Source organism: Aquarana catesbeiana, linkage group LG11 (genome assembly GCF_042186555.1).
Source record: "Aquarana catesbeiana isolate 2022-GZ linkage group LG11, ASM4218655v1, whole genome shotgun sequence".
Taxonomy (NCBI): Eukaryota; Metazoa; Chordata; class Amphibia; order Anura; family Ranidae; genus Aquarana; species Aquarana catesbeiana.
Window position 1 is genome coordinate 111,351,956 of NC_133334.1, and position 14,024 is coordinate 111,365,979.

At 44.8% G+C, this 14,024-nt stretch overlaps 1 protein-coding gene and 1 non-coding gene across 3 annotated transcripts in view; both read left to right on the forward strand.

Moving 5' to 3' along the window:
* The window catches only part of CDC42BPG (CDC42 binding protein kinase gamma), a 268,963-nt gene that overhangs the window by 106,866 nt on the left and 148,073 nt on the right, over positions 1-14,024 (forward strand). The window lies entirely within an intron of this gene.
* Positions 5,553-5,671, forward strand: LOC141113119 (5S ribosomal RNA). Its single transcript, XR_012236742.1, has one exon. It is a non-coding gene; the product is annotated as a 5S ribosomal RNA (ribosomal RNA).

Consider the following 14,024-nt stretch of genomic DNA (forward strand, 5'->3'; position numbering starts at 1 on the left):
GGGATCCACTTCCTTAAGGATGCTGCTGGTGAAGAAAAAGCAGAAAAAGAGTGTTGCTGGAATGAGGAGGGAAAAGCTACTTATGCTTTCATTGTGGTCCTCATTTAATTCCATAAAATATTTTTAAATGTCTTTAGGGCAATTCTGGCATGCAAGGATGTGTTTTGTCATCCTTGTAGCATTTGGAAAATGTAATATTTTTTCCCCACAATATTTGCAAATTGCAGCTTTGCTCTCAGCAGACATTGCTCTGTTGAAATGTTTCCAAACTCTAGATGTTCTCGCCATTTTACTGAGGGTAGGAAAAGAAAAAACTATTTTTTAGACTAGGCTATAGGTAAACATTATGCTGTGATGGTTAAGAACATTCATATGAATCATTTAAAGGTTATAAAGACAGGATCATGTTTAAGATGGTGACCAGACCAGAGCTGTAGAAAGGAGCTCTATCTGATCCGGCTTGTTCCCAGATGACGTCCATGAACCACCATCCGACTCCTTTCTCCCCTGCTGTCTCTGGTATGCCCAGAGGCAAGCTAGGACCTCCCGGAAAGAAAGCAGGGAAACCGAAATCTCTACAACCTCATGAGTGTGAGCACGCTGCTCTCCCTCCAGCCACATGGTGACACAGCCTGTGCTGGATCCTGTGACTGCTGCCTCTCCAGCGGGCCTCACAGCTGTCATGACTGCAATTAATAACTGCCAAACAGTGCTCACAAACAAAATTGAGCAGCTGCAGACAGATATTGGTCTTCTCTACTGTGATCTGGATGGCTTCCGGGACTGGATGGCCATGGCTGAGCAGCGGGTGGAGATGTTAACGCCACTAGAGACCACAATGGCACCCTGCATACCTTGAAGCTCAAAGTCAAAGCCTTGGAGACCAGAGTTGAAGATGCCAAAAACAGAAATCGGCAAAATTAACCATTTGCATTGCCGTTCGAGAGGGGCCAGAAGTTGTGGACCCCCCTAGATTTCCTAAAACCTGCTTCGTACACTGCGTCCTCTAGTGCTGGAGGGGGCCCATTACATGCCGGTGGTATGAGACCCTCCAGGCGCCCCACCGAGCACCTTTAGATTTAAGCTCCTCAACTATTGTGACTGCGACTTGGCACTTAAGCGGCCAGATCTCCGGGGGAGTCTGGTATGAAAACATGAAACTGATGTTCCCTGACTATTCCCTCTGCAGATCCTTTTGATGCTGTTTAAAGCCCACTCCGCACTAAAGGTGTGACTTATAGTATGCTGTTCCCAGAGAAACTTTGCGTTCCGGATGGCGGATCCATAAGATTTTTCGCCTCACCTGAAGATGCTTCCTGGGCGGAGACTATACCAGCTGTTTGATATCTCCTCATGTCTCTTCCCCATTGGATGGTTAATTTGTTTCCATGTTGTGTTATAAGTTTTTTTTTTTTTTTTTTTTTCTTTTGGCGGAGGATCCTGATCTTTGCACTCAGCACACTGAGATGCGTCCACGTTTCACAGGTCATATGCAACTTTTCTCCTGTTCCATTCCTTCATTGACCTGAACATGTTCTTGCCCTTGTGTGCTTGCTCACCACATGAGCCTTCTGATTCTCGATGTTACTCTGCAAATTCCCTTCTACAGATAACGGAGTTCTTTACTAAGCTTTTGTGTCCTCCGCGCTGATTGAGACACCTGCACGGCTTCGTTACTAGGTGGCATCTCTTTGCAAGGCTTTTCAATGCGCACTTGCACCTTTGAAACCTTGCATATCTTGAACATTTACCCCCATGGTGTTTCACCTTGTTTGGTTTGGGGAATAAAACCTGTTCCAGTTTTGGGGGTGGATCTTTTTTGTTTTACGGTACCTCTACTTCTTCATATTTAAAAAAAAAAAAAAAAAAAATTTATATAAATATTTGTACCGTATTCTGCTCTATGGAATGCACTTTACGCTTTATTTGCTTTGCGTACTTGGCTCAGCTTGAGAGGGTTTTTTACTTTTTTCTACAGCTATGGCAAACCCCCCTTAAATGCATCTACTGGAACGTGCGGTGCATTAACTCCCCCATTAAACGTTCCTTAGTGTTTCAATTTCTACAATCCTCATTTCTTGTACATCACGGGACACCGAGCCATAGTAATTACTATGTGGGTTATAGGCCACCTTCAGGTGATGGACACTGGCACACCCTAAGACAGGAAGTCCACTCCCTATATAACCCCTCCCACTACTGGGAGGACCTCAGTTTTTTTCGGCAGTGTCGAAGGTGTTGGTCACGAGTAAAGATGTGCTGTGCTGAGCTCCACTGGAGCAATCCTTGCTGGGGCAGGCAATACAACCGGATCCATTGAAAGTGTCTTTTTAGGCCGAATTGAATGGTACCCGGGCCTTGTGGCGGAAGAAACAAGGTTTAGCCCATAGCTCTTCTCTTTCTAGAGAGCTGGACCCCGGGATCCAGTGCTTTTGGTTTTTACAGCCATAAGGTTTTTTTTTTCTGGCAAGGTGCTATTACGGGTCCAGGAGTGCGGATCCCCCGATAAAAAGGGGCCCCAGTTCCTGAAGGTTTTTTAAACTGAGCCCACCATGAGGGGTGAAGATTGGGTCAGTTTTACCACAGAAATCCCTGCGGCGGGAAAGGTAAGTGGAGATTTCTAAGGAATTTTTAAAGTTTCTTATTGTCTCCTTCTGAAAGTAAATGTTGTCATGCCTAAAAGTCACCACTGGGGGCTGTATAGAGCATGTACCTTTATCATGCTTTCTCAGATCATGCTGTGTCAGCAGAAACTACAGCTTCCTCCAGCTAGCAGTCACATGACTCTGGTAAGATGGGGGGGGGGGGGATTTTTCTCTAAAAACACCCCCCACCTGGACAAAAGCTCTCCCCCTCTCTTTGAGTAGAGGGAGAAGCCAGAACGATCGGCGGATGACGCTCAGTTCTCCACTGCCTCTGTACGGCCCTCCTCCTCTTCGCCCGCCCCCCACACAGTGGGCGGGGCTTAGCGCGACGTTGGTGTGCTGCAACGTCCAGCACAGGGGTACTTTTAAAAGGCTCCATTTTTTGCTAACTGCAGCTGTCGGAGAGACACAAAAGCTAAAAAGGGGCATGTAAGTGGTGACACAGGCATTCCTTTGGCACATTTACTGAAGCATTAGGCTGAGCGTTAATGGCAGCGACAGTTGCTGGACTATTTGCTCAAGCAGTGAATGCGATTTCTTCTGGTAGTACCTCTGCTTTTGTGCATCGGGCTATGGTCAGAAGGGGAGGTAGAAACACCCCAAAAAAGGGCTCAAAAGGGACTCCTTCAAGCTCTAAACAGCCTATACTCATCTCTACAATGGCATCCTCCCCTGAGAGGGGGTGGCCGGTCAGTGAGCCACCAGGGCTATCAAATATTGCAATTTGTTTTCAATATTGCAGCCCCTGTCTATATTACTGGAGAGGGTTTTTTCCTCAAGCCATTATAGGATTGACTAGCGGCTTTAACCACATCCCAGAATTGGATAAAATGCGACGGGTCCCTTTCCATTACCCAGGACCCTCAAACTGAGGATCTGGGGGCGGGAGAAGATGAATTTCCCTCAGGGGACCGTGGAGGGGCTGATGACTCCTCCTCTGAGGGGTTAAATCCACAGGGATCAGCTTCACAATATGAAAGATTGATGGCTCATTTTTGCTACTCTTTGAGTCGGTTGATATGCCCACTTTTTGTTTGGGTTCACTAAAGCTTCCCCAAGCTGCGCATGCCTTTCCTGTCCATTCATTGCTGGAAAGGCTTATGTATTCTGAGTGGGAACACCCAGATGAGCATTTTTTTTCCTCCTATAACTCTTTATCCTATGGAGAAAAAAAAATCACTAAGAAGTGGGAGATACCAGCAGTTGTCGTGCTATATCCTCTGTGAATGAAAGTTTGACTTGTCCGGTAGACAATGCTCATATGCTTATGAATCCAACGGATAAGAAGTTGGAATTCCTGTTATAAAAAAAAAAAAATTTCTGACTCAACGTGCGCTAGCAGCAATTGGTATGTCAATCATTGAGAGACCAGTTTAAACAGGTGCTCAAGGTTATTCCTGATCAGCAGGCCAGGATTTAGCGGAGTTACCAGCGGCATTATGTTTAGCAATAGACGCCATGAGAGATTCTATTCTTCAAGCCTTGCGCCTTATGCTTGGGTTGGTGCATAGGCATAGAATCTTGTGGTTGAAAGATTGGTCAGCCGAAGCGTCATGCAAAGCGCCTGGCTAGTTTTCCTTTTCGGTGAACAGCTGTTTGGGGATAATTTGGTTAAATACATCCAAAAAATTTCTAGTGGATAAAGTACCCTTTTGCTAGTTAGGAAGAGAAGTAATCGTATTTCATTTAAAGTGGATGTAAACCTGAATTTTTTTTTTTTTTTTTTACATCATACTGTAGAGTATAAGATTTCCTATCATTTGAGCCCAGTCTTGCCACACAGAGTTAATCCATCTCTGAGTAATCCTCTTTTATTGTTCAGTGAGAAAAAACTTTGTCAAATACTCCCCCTTGCTGTGAGTGACAGCCTAAGACACAGGCATTATTTTTTAATTCCTCCCCCACTCCTTTCTTCAGCAGCTCTGTAAGGATTGGCTGTTCCACACCTCAGCATGATTTGGCATGCTGAAGTCATGTGGTTACTTTCCTGTCTTTTCACTGGATGTTGGTGATCATAGCAGAAGTTCAGTGTTAGAAATACACAGGAGAAAATGCATATTGACAAGGAATGTAGAGGTGGGCGGGGAGTCTACTGACCTCACGAGTCCACCCACCGAGCTCCAGACAACAGACCCACCCACAGAATATGCAGTTTTTCGGGTCTAATAACAGACAGAGGGGAGACATTTGACAGGTAAGGATACATGCAGGAGGCATGTATATCCTTATAGATAACTCCTATGGCAGTAGTTTAGAAAGGATGACATTGGGTTTACATCCACTTTAAACAAGCTCCTTCACCAGTGTCAGGAGCATCTGCCTCCAGGCAGTCATGACTGCCTCCGCCGTCAAGTTCAAGAGGGGAACTGGAGCCTCCTTATGAGGGGGTGCCCCCGCTCGCTTGAAGTGGGGGGAAGAATTCTGCAGTTCTCACGGGTCTGGTAGGAAGCGTGTCGGCAGTGTTCATTTTGGCAGCAAATTTCAATTTCGATTTAGTTTTAGTCTTAGGATTAAAATTGCATTTTAGTTTTAGTCCCATTTTAGTCTTCTGCAATTGTTTTAGTTTGTCGTATTTAGTCGACTAAATCTCCAGTACATTTTAGGCAACTAAAACTCATTTTAGTTATCTAAAATCTAATGGGTGTAATTAAATTGTAATGCATTAGTTAACATTTCTCTACAATGTCCAAACTCATTATATATTGCTGGAGTGAAAAATCTAATATGTCATTTATGGTATGAACGTGCACTACAGACCAGTGTTAATTTTGAAGTCAAATTTTGATTTAGTTTTAGTCTGTCTTTTGACTAAAATGCCAATTTTAGTTTTAGTCGTATTTTTAGTCTTATTTTAGTCTATTAAAATAGTATTCATTTAGTCGACTAAATTAACACTGAGTGTCGGGAGCCTACGGCCACATCACCCTGAAAGCGACCGATCGCGTCTGATCTCGGAGGCTAAGCAGGGTCGGGCCTGGTCAGTACCTGGATGGGGGACCACCTGGGAATACCAGGTGCTGTAGGCTGCAGATGGGTGACTTCCTCTAACTCTAGGGTACAAGCTTGAGTTCCAAAAGTCCCCGTATCCTCATTTTCCCAGATTCCAGAGGAAAAGAAGTTTCTCTTTCAAACATTGGACCATCTTTTGTCTCAAAATTAATCTTAGTGGTTCTCATGCAAGAGCAGGGATTGGGGTTTTATTTAAACCTTTTCACGGTACCAAAACCAAAATGGGTATGTCAGACCCATTCTAGATCTCAAAGATCTAAACTGGTTTCTGAATATCCGATCTTTTCGCATGGAGTCAATCCGATCAGTGGTCTCCGTCCTACAAGGTGGAGAACTTCTGGCGTCAATAGACATCAGGGGTGCATACCTCCATGTACCTAAATTTCCCATTAACCAGAAATATCTATGTTTTTAAAGGTAGAAAATCTTTGTTTTCGGTGTGGCTACTGCACCTCGATTATTTATAGGGTAGACGATAGTTTTTCGGCCTTGCTGCCCTCCAGGATAGGGATATCCTAGCAATCAGACAAAAAACAGAAAAAAGAGGGTTCACCAGCCTTGTGCATTATCCTTTTAATACATTTAGAGCTCTGAGGAAGAAGGTTGACCTTCGAAACGCGTCAGTCGGTAGGGATACATACGTCCTCTCTTCAGGATCCAGAGACTGCTATCCGTACACGGACTGTCACAAATCAAAGACTGTTAAAAGTGTGATTTTTCTCTCTACCTTTGTGAGTAGTTTTTAATTGTTTTCTTCTTAATAAATGTATCAAAGGCTAATGCACAAGGCTGGTGCACCCTCTTTTTTTTTTTTTTTTTTTTCTTTTTTTTTTTTGTCAGTTTTTACAAAGGTCCTTGCCCCTCCTGTAGCCAGATTAAGGGCCCAAGGTATAACGATTATAGCTTACCTAGACGATCTGCTCTTGATAGACCAGTCGGTAGCCCGCTTAGACCAAAGTATGATCCACAGTCAACTACCTGGAATACCTAGGTTGGATTCTCAACCTAGAGAAATCCTCCTTAAAAAAAACTATCAAGGAGATAAGAATACCTGAGTCTGATTGATAGAAAAGGTATTCTTGCCCCAGGCAAAGATCAGGGCCATAAAGGAACTGATTCAGTTGGTCAAGCCAAAGAAGAATCCTTCTATTCGACTTTGCATGAGGTTGTTGGGAAAGATGATGGTTTCATTCGAGGCTGTTCCTTATGCTCAGTTTCATTTGAGGCTGCTGCAAAACAGTATCTTATCAGCTTGGAACAAGAAGATCCAAGCTCTAGATTTCCCAATGTATCTGTCTCCAGGGTGCGCCAAAGCCTCAGTTGGTGGTTGATAACCAAGAATCTGCAGAAGGGAAAATCTTTCCTACCAGTTACCTGGAAGACGGTAACAATCACCTTGCCCATCAACTTTCTAGAGATCTGGGCAGCGCGCTTGGCCATGAGGGCCTGGATGTTCAGGTTACGGAATTGTCCTGTCAGGATCCAATCCAACAGGGCCACAGCAGTGGCCTATATCCATCACCAAGGGGGGCACGAGAAGTAATGCGGCCTAGAGAGACGATTCATATCTTAACTTGGGCAGAAAACAATGTACCTTGCCTATCGGCAGTCTTTATTCCAGGAATAGAAAATTGGAGGGCGGACTACTTGAGCCGCCAGGAGTTGTTCCCGGGAGAATGTTCCCTTCACCCCGATATCTTCCTGGAAATGCACCGAAGATGGGGGATCCCAGACATAGACCTGCGTCCAGGTTCAACAAGAGAATCGATAACTTTGTGTCAACAAGGGATCCGCTAGCATGCGGGACAGATGCCTTAGTATTCCTGGGGAATCAGTTCTCACTGATTTATGCATTTCCTCCCATTCTGCTGCTTCCACGACTCCTTCGCAGGATCAAGCAGGAAGGGAAATTGGTGATTCTTGTGGCCCAGAAGATCTTGGTATGCAGAGATTATAAAGATGGTGGTAGGGGACTCGTGGACCTTGCCACCACATCCAGACCTTCTCTCGCAAGGTACGGTATTCCATTCTACTTTACAAACGCTAAATTTAATGGTTTGGCTATTGAGACCCACATTCTGAAGAAGCGTGGGCTGTCAGGTCCAGTGGTATTTACCTTGGTTAATGCAGAGAAGCTGGCTTCCAGAATCATAGATTATAGAGTCTGGAAAGCATATGTCTCCTGGTGTGAATCCAGGGGTTGGCATCCCAGGAAGTATGTCATAGGTAGAATTCTTGCCTTCTGTAGATGGGGTTAGAAATTAAGCTGGCCTTGCGTACTATCAAAGGCCAGGTTTCAGCCTTATTGGTATTTCAACAACCACTTGCTTCACTTTTTTTTGGTTCGTAGCTTTTTCAGGGGGCAACGCGGCTTAATCTTCCGGTTAAGTCACCCCTGAACCCTTGGGACGTGAATTTAGTTCTGTTGGCATTGCTGAAACAGCCTTTTTGAGCCGCTACAGCATATTCCCTTGGTCCTTTTGACAAGGAAACTAATTTTCTGGTAGCCATATCTTCTGCAAGAAGGGTATCCGAGTTGGCTGCTCTTTCTTGTAAAGAGCCATATTTGATTATTCACAAGGACAAGGTAGTATTGCGTCCTCATCCTAACTTTCTACCGAAGGTAGTGTCTAGTTTTTATCAGAACCAGGATATTGTTCTACCTTCATTTTTCCCAGAACCCTGTTCTACAGATGGGAAATTACTACATTCTCTTGATGTGGTGAGAGCACTCAAGGTCTACTTGAAGGCGATTGCTCAGATTCGAAAAACGGATGTTTTGTTGTGTTGCCTGAAGGTCCTAGAAAAAGGACAGGCAGCATCAAAATCTACGATTTCTAAATAGATTCAGCAAGTAACTGTTCAGGCTTATGGTTTAAAGAGGAGGATTCCACCCTCTCAAATCAAAAGCGCACTCCACTAGGACTGTTAGTGCTTTGTGGGAGTGCATCACCAAGCTTCCATGGTTCAAATTTGCAAGGCCTCAACTTGGTCTTCAGTACATACATTTACCTGTAAAATCCTTTTCTTTGAAGTACATCACGGGACAAAAGTCCCTCCCCTCTTTCTGGTATACACGTTTATTGCTTTGCTACAAAAACTGAGATACTCCCAGTAGTGGGAGGGGTTATATAGGGAGTGGACTTCCTGTCTTAGGGTGTGCCAGTGTCCATTACCTGAAGGTGGCCTATAACCCACATAGGAATTACTATGGCTCTGTGTCCCGTGATGTACTTCAAAGAAAAGGATTTTACAGGTAAGCTGTTATAAAAATCCTATTTGTATACTCCAAGAGACCCATTTAATAGGCCATAGAGTGATGAGTCTTAAAAAAGGCTTGGGTGGGCTCCTATTATCACGCTACATATTCTTCTTAGGCTCAAGGAGTCGGTATTCTCATCCACAAATCCCTTCTATTCACTTGGCTCCATCTCAACCTGGACCCTGAGGGCAAGTTTGTTACAGTACACGCCTTGATTGATCATGTGGAACTGGTTATTGTTGGTCTGTATATACCTCCTCCCACCTTGATGCAGTTACTTACTAAATTAGTTTCTCTCCTGGCTACCTACCCTACAAACTTTTTGCTAGCAGGTAAATAACATGATCTCCATACCTGCTAAGGAAAATCTACATCCAGATACACCTACTGATTCTGATTTGACTAGTTGGGTGGAGGTATATCAACTCCAAGATGTTTGGCGCTGGAAATACCTAGATGTCTGCGCTTTTTTTGTGTGCCACTCTGCTACCCATAAAACTATGCCTTGAATTGACTTGATGTACATTAGTCCCTTGGTTCTGGCTCGAGTCTTGAGTTTCTCCATACTTCAGAGATGGATTTAAGACAATGCTCCATTGATGTTCTGTCTCCACCTCTCCGTTGCTCCATCGGAACGGCTTTGGAGGTTGTCCTGGTTCTGGATTACTGACCCTGAGATGGAAACGCCTATGGGAGATGCTATAGCTGAATACTGGCTACTTAACTCCGGCTCTGCTGGAGCAGGAGCGGTGTGGGATGCCTTTAAGGCCTTTTCCAGGGGACAATATGGTACCCTCATTAAATGTTTGCAGATCCACCGTAAATCTGAGGTGCATAGGGCTGAGCAATCTATGCAGGCACTTGAACAGGTACACCTCTAACCCTGCCCCTTACACGTATCATGATTTACAGGTAGCTACCAGAGAGGTTCTCCTCTTTTTTTTGTTCAGCTAGTACTAGGAAATTGCTTCTGGCCCAGAAGCAGCACATCTTTGAACAGGGAGAATGTACTGGGAACCTTCTGGCATGGTTGGCAAGAAGGCAGACCCCCCTGACTATTTGTTGCATACAGGCTCAGGATGGTGTGCTCACACAAGACACAAGACCCTCTTGGTATTAACCAACGGTTCTCTCAGTACTACTAGACTTTATATACTGTACCTCCAGATATACCTCTGACGCTAAGTCTGATTCGGTACCTGGACACTTGAGCTTTCTGCAGGCCGAACTCTGACCTTTTGGCCCCACATCTACATTGGCCCACTTTCTCCATGGCTCTTTGTCGTAGCACTCGAACCCTTTGCTTGTCTTATCTGCTCGGCGAGAGTTGTCTGGGTACCTGGAAAGAAAGAGATTATCGCTGTACATGGACGGCACCCTGCTATACCGGGGGATCTGGACTCTTCCCTCCTCTCCACCCTGGCGATTGATACGTTTGCCGCTTTTTTGGGTCGATTGGGATAAGTCCCTGGTGTTCCCTCTCACCTCGAGACCTAACCCCACAATCACCTTTGCTCCACTTAAGGTTGTGATGACATTTTGTTAGGTGTGGAGGTCCAATGTAAATTTGTTTTAGCTAGCAAATATTCCACATGGAAATCTCTCCCCCCTTAGCACCATTGGTTCGGGTAAATCTTATAACGATGGTGTTTTGAATATAAATATATATTTAATTTTATATTTTTTTTTCGCCAAACCCCGCTGCCCTTTACCCAAATTCTTTTTCATCAAACTGGACAAAACAATTTACCTCTTGTGTGGGCTGGACACCTCCCTATAATTGCCAAGTCGGTTTTGTATCTTCTGCTTGATTATGGTGGTTTAGCTCGCCCACATTTTGTGCTATACTACTGGGCGGCCGTCCTTGTGATGGTTTGCTGGTGGTTTGTGCAGTCTAGAGACAACGCTGCTGTTAAGCTTGAAGCTGCACTGCTTGGCTCCTACGCAACCTTTATTAGTTTGCCCTTTTAGAGGACTACGGTTTAGCCCTGAAACTGCTGTCCCGATTAAAACGCTTATTGTTTGGTTGAAAGCCAGGTCTTAATATGCGGTGGATGATAGATACTCTCCATATAACCCCCTGTGGGGCAATCCCATCCTTCCCTGTTTTCGCACGATTCTGCACCCTTGCCTCTGGGCCAGACGTAGAGTTGCGTTACTCAAACCTATTATGCCACACGGCTCTGTCCTGTCCTTCTTCTTTTTTTTTTTTTTTTTTTTTTTTTTTTTTTTAAATGAGCTAAGAGACCGGTGTTGCTTGCCTAATCACATTACAAACATTACATGTTTTTACAGCTACATCATGCGACTAACGCACAATTCCCTCGTAACTTTGTACTGAGGTTTGACCCCTTAGAAAAGATGTCGTCCTGAAGACCAGTGGCGGCTGGTGCTCAAATTTTTTGGGGGGGGGGGGTGCAAACAGAAAAATACTGAACCCCCCCCCCTCCCCCAATCAATTGCAGCCTCACTGTGCCCGTCAAATGCAGCCACTTGTGCCCACTGACCCCACCCACTCACAGGGCTCGTGGCTCTGGCAGACCCCCCTGACACTTAACTCCGCTCCAGCGCATATCTCTTCCGCTCTTCTGCCTAAGCGCCAGGAATTCAATAGGGTGGCCTGGCGCTTAGGCCAATCAGGAAACGGGTCTGACGTCCTGATTCGCGGGATGGAAGGTTAGTGTGGAAATAGCGAAATTTAATTTGCTATCGTTACACAATTGGGTGGGATCAGGGCGCACTCTCTGCGCCCTGAGCCCACCCTATTTTAAAGCCTATTAGAGCCTCTGACTCTAATCAGGTGCTTCAAAAAGTACCACCCCCTCCCGCCCCCACCATAGGAATCCATACGTCCGGCATCCTGAAAGGGTCCGGGCGCATAGATGGGGGGGTCGGCGCCCGTGCGCCCACAGTGCACGGGCTGCCACTGCTGAACACATCTCTAAGCCGCTGTCAACCCTAACTGATGATGACTGGGTGCTTCAACTTTTAAAATCTTTGATTTGCTCTAGAGATTGGTTTCTTCAACTGAAATTCCTCCATCGTGTTTACTATACACCCCAACATTTGTCTCTTATTTACCCTGAGACCTCAGACATTTGCCTTCGTTGTGGCACAGAGGTAGGCACTTCCAAGTCTTTTGGTCATGCCCGGTTATACAATGCTACTGGAATGGAGTGGTGCATACAGTTAATGTTTTGACTGCTCTCTCTTCCATTAGATCAAGTCATCTGGCTACTGGGCTTTGTGGAGGAGGTGGTGCCTGCCAAATAAGCACGGCTTTTTGTGTTTCACTCTGCATACTATGCACGTAGAGAAATTCTCTTACACTAGAAGTCTCCAGACCCTCCCCGGTGAGTGGATGGAAAATGTCCATCAACGGCACCCTCCCCTTGTACAAGCTCACCTATGCTTGTAGGAACTGTCCACAAAAATTTGATAAGATCTGGAGCTGTTGGGTTGATGCGCAAGGTGTCCCTGTCTAATCCATGCCCTACTTGACTGTTTTCCATTTTAACTCTGTATTGTGGGTTCTCTGGCTGAATGTCCTCCTCTCCCCCTCCCTCCTCTTTATTTTCCTATTTTTTTATTTTTCTCTTTCCTCCTCACTGCCGACCAAACATTTCCACTCCCATTGGGCATATTTTACTGCTTTGCGATGGTACCACATTTTGATGTTATATTGCATACTGTGCTCATTATTCCTATTTTATTCTGTGAATGTGAGCTACTGTTGTACTATTTGAGTTCCTGCATAATTCTGTATGTTCTTTTGTACTTTTTATACTTGTCAGGAAAGGTCTCCTCCGCTGGTAATATTGATCATTTGGCGCGCAGTACTGAGGTCCACCAGTCTCCTGGCAGTTTGGAGCTGTCAGAAGAGCTTTTTCCTGCTGGTATTCTGTCACCTTTGGGCTGCAGTACTGGCGTCCACCAGCAGAGGAATCCTGGCAGTATGGAGCAGGTATTCCCCTCTGCAGACAGGTGTCACCTGATCTTAATTAGCTGCTGCAGTATAAATACCCAGCAAGTGCACAATCATCTTGCCCTGGTATTGTCCTTGAGCCCTGACCTGCAGCCTGCATCCTGTTACTCTGATCCTGATTCCTGAACCTGAAGCCTGATTCCTGGAACCTATGGATCCTGTTTCCTGTCTGTTACCTGGACCCTGAGCCTTGTACCTGACCCGTCCCTCCTGTGATCCATCCATCCTCTCTTGTCCTGTTTGTTTCCCTTCCCAGCTACTGATCTCCTGTTTATGACCCTGGCCTGGCTTGACTACAATTCTGGTACTCCCTTTTGCTACATATGCTGGTTGTGTATTATCACTGTTTGGTTTGTTCACTCTGTATTGGTGGTGTGTTCACATGTATATGCATTTACCTTAATAAACTTACTTTCACCTATTTATGTCTTATTTTTTTCTTAAGACAAACTAAATTGTCAGATAAATGTACCCTCTTACCTGTCAATTAGGGCCTGAGAGTACAGAAATGATCATCTACTGTATCCCAATAATCACCCAACTGTAGGAGGTACAAGATGGAGTACACAAGCAAAGTAAACTGGAGCCTTTCATGTGCACTGCCTCCTAAAGGCAGCAATGCACATTTCTCCTTTTTGAGTGCTGTGTTGAGAAGTAGTGTTACTTGAACTGTATTCCAGGATTTTCTTGTCATCAGTTGATCTACCTTGTAGTAAATTAAGACTTTGCATGCAGTCCTGAGAAATTTTTCACCTTTTTTATTTATATACCACCTGCCACCCTTACCAGCCTGAAGTTTTCATGTATTCAGTTACTGCTACCCCAGACTCCATCCAGCTGTTGGTCGTAGAATGCTACTGATGGGTCACATGGCTGTGTAAATGTAACCAACTGGGTGACTCTGGCCTCATGACTCCAACTGCTCAACTTTTGGGAAGTGTTTTATTTTTTATTTTATTTTTTTTTCTAATGAATGATCTGGTGATAGGGTCTTTCTAGCCATTACTGAAGTGTGAAATTCACATTTAAAATTGCTTTCTGGCAGACAATGCCTAAAGAACTTGGAATGTGATTTATGTTGTAAATTCCCTATAGCTTCCTTTTTAATTGTAATAGGAAATCT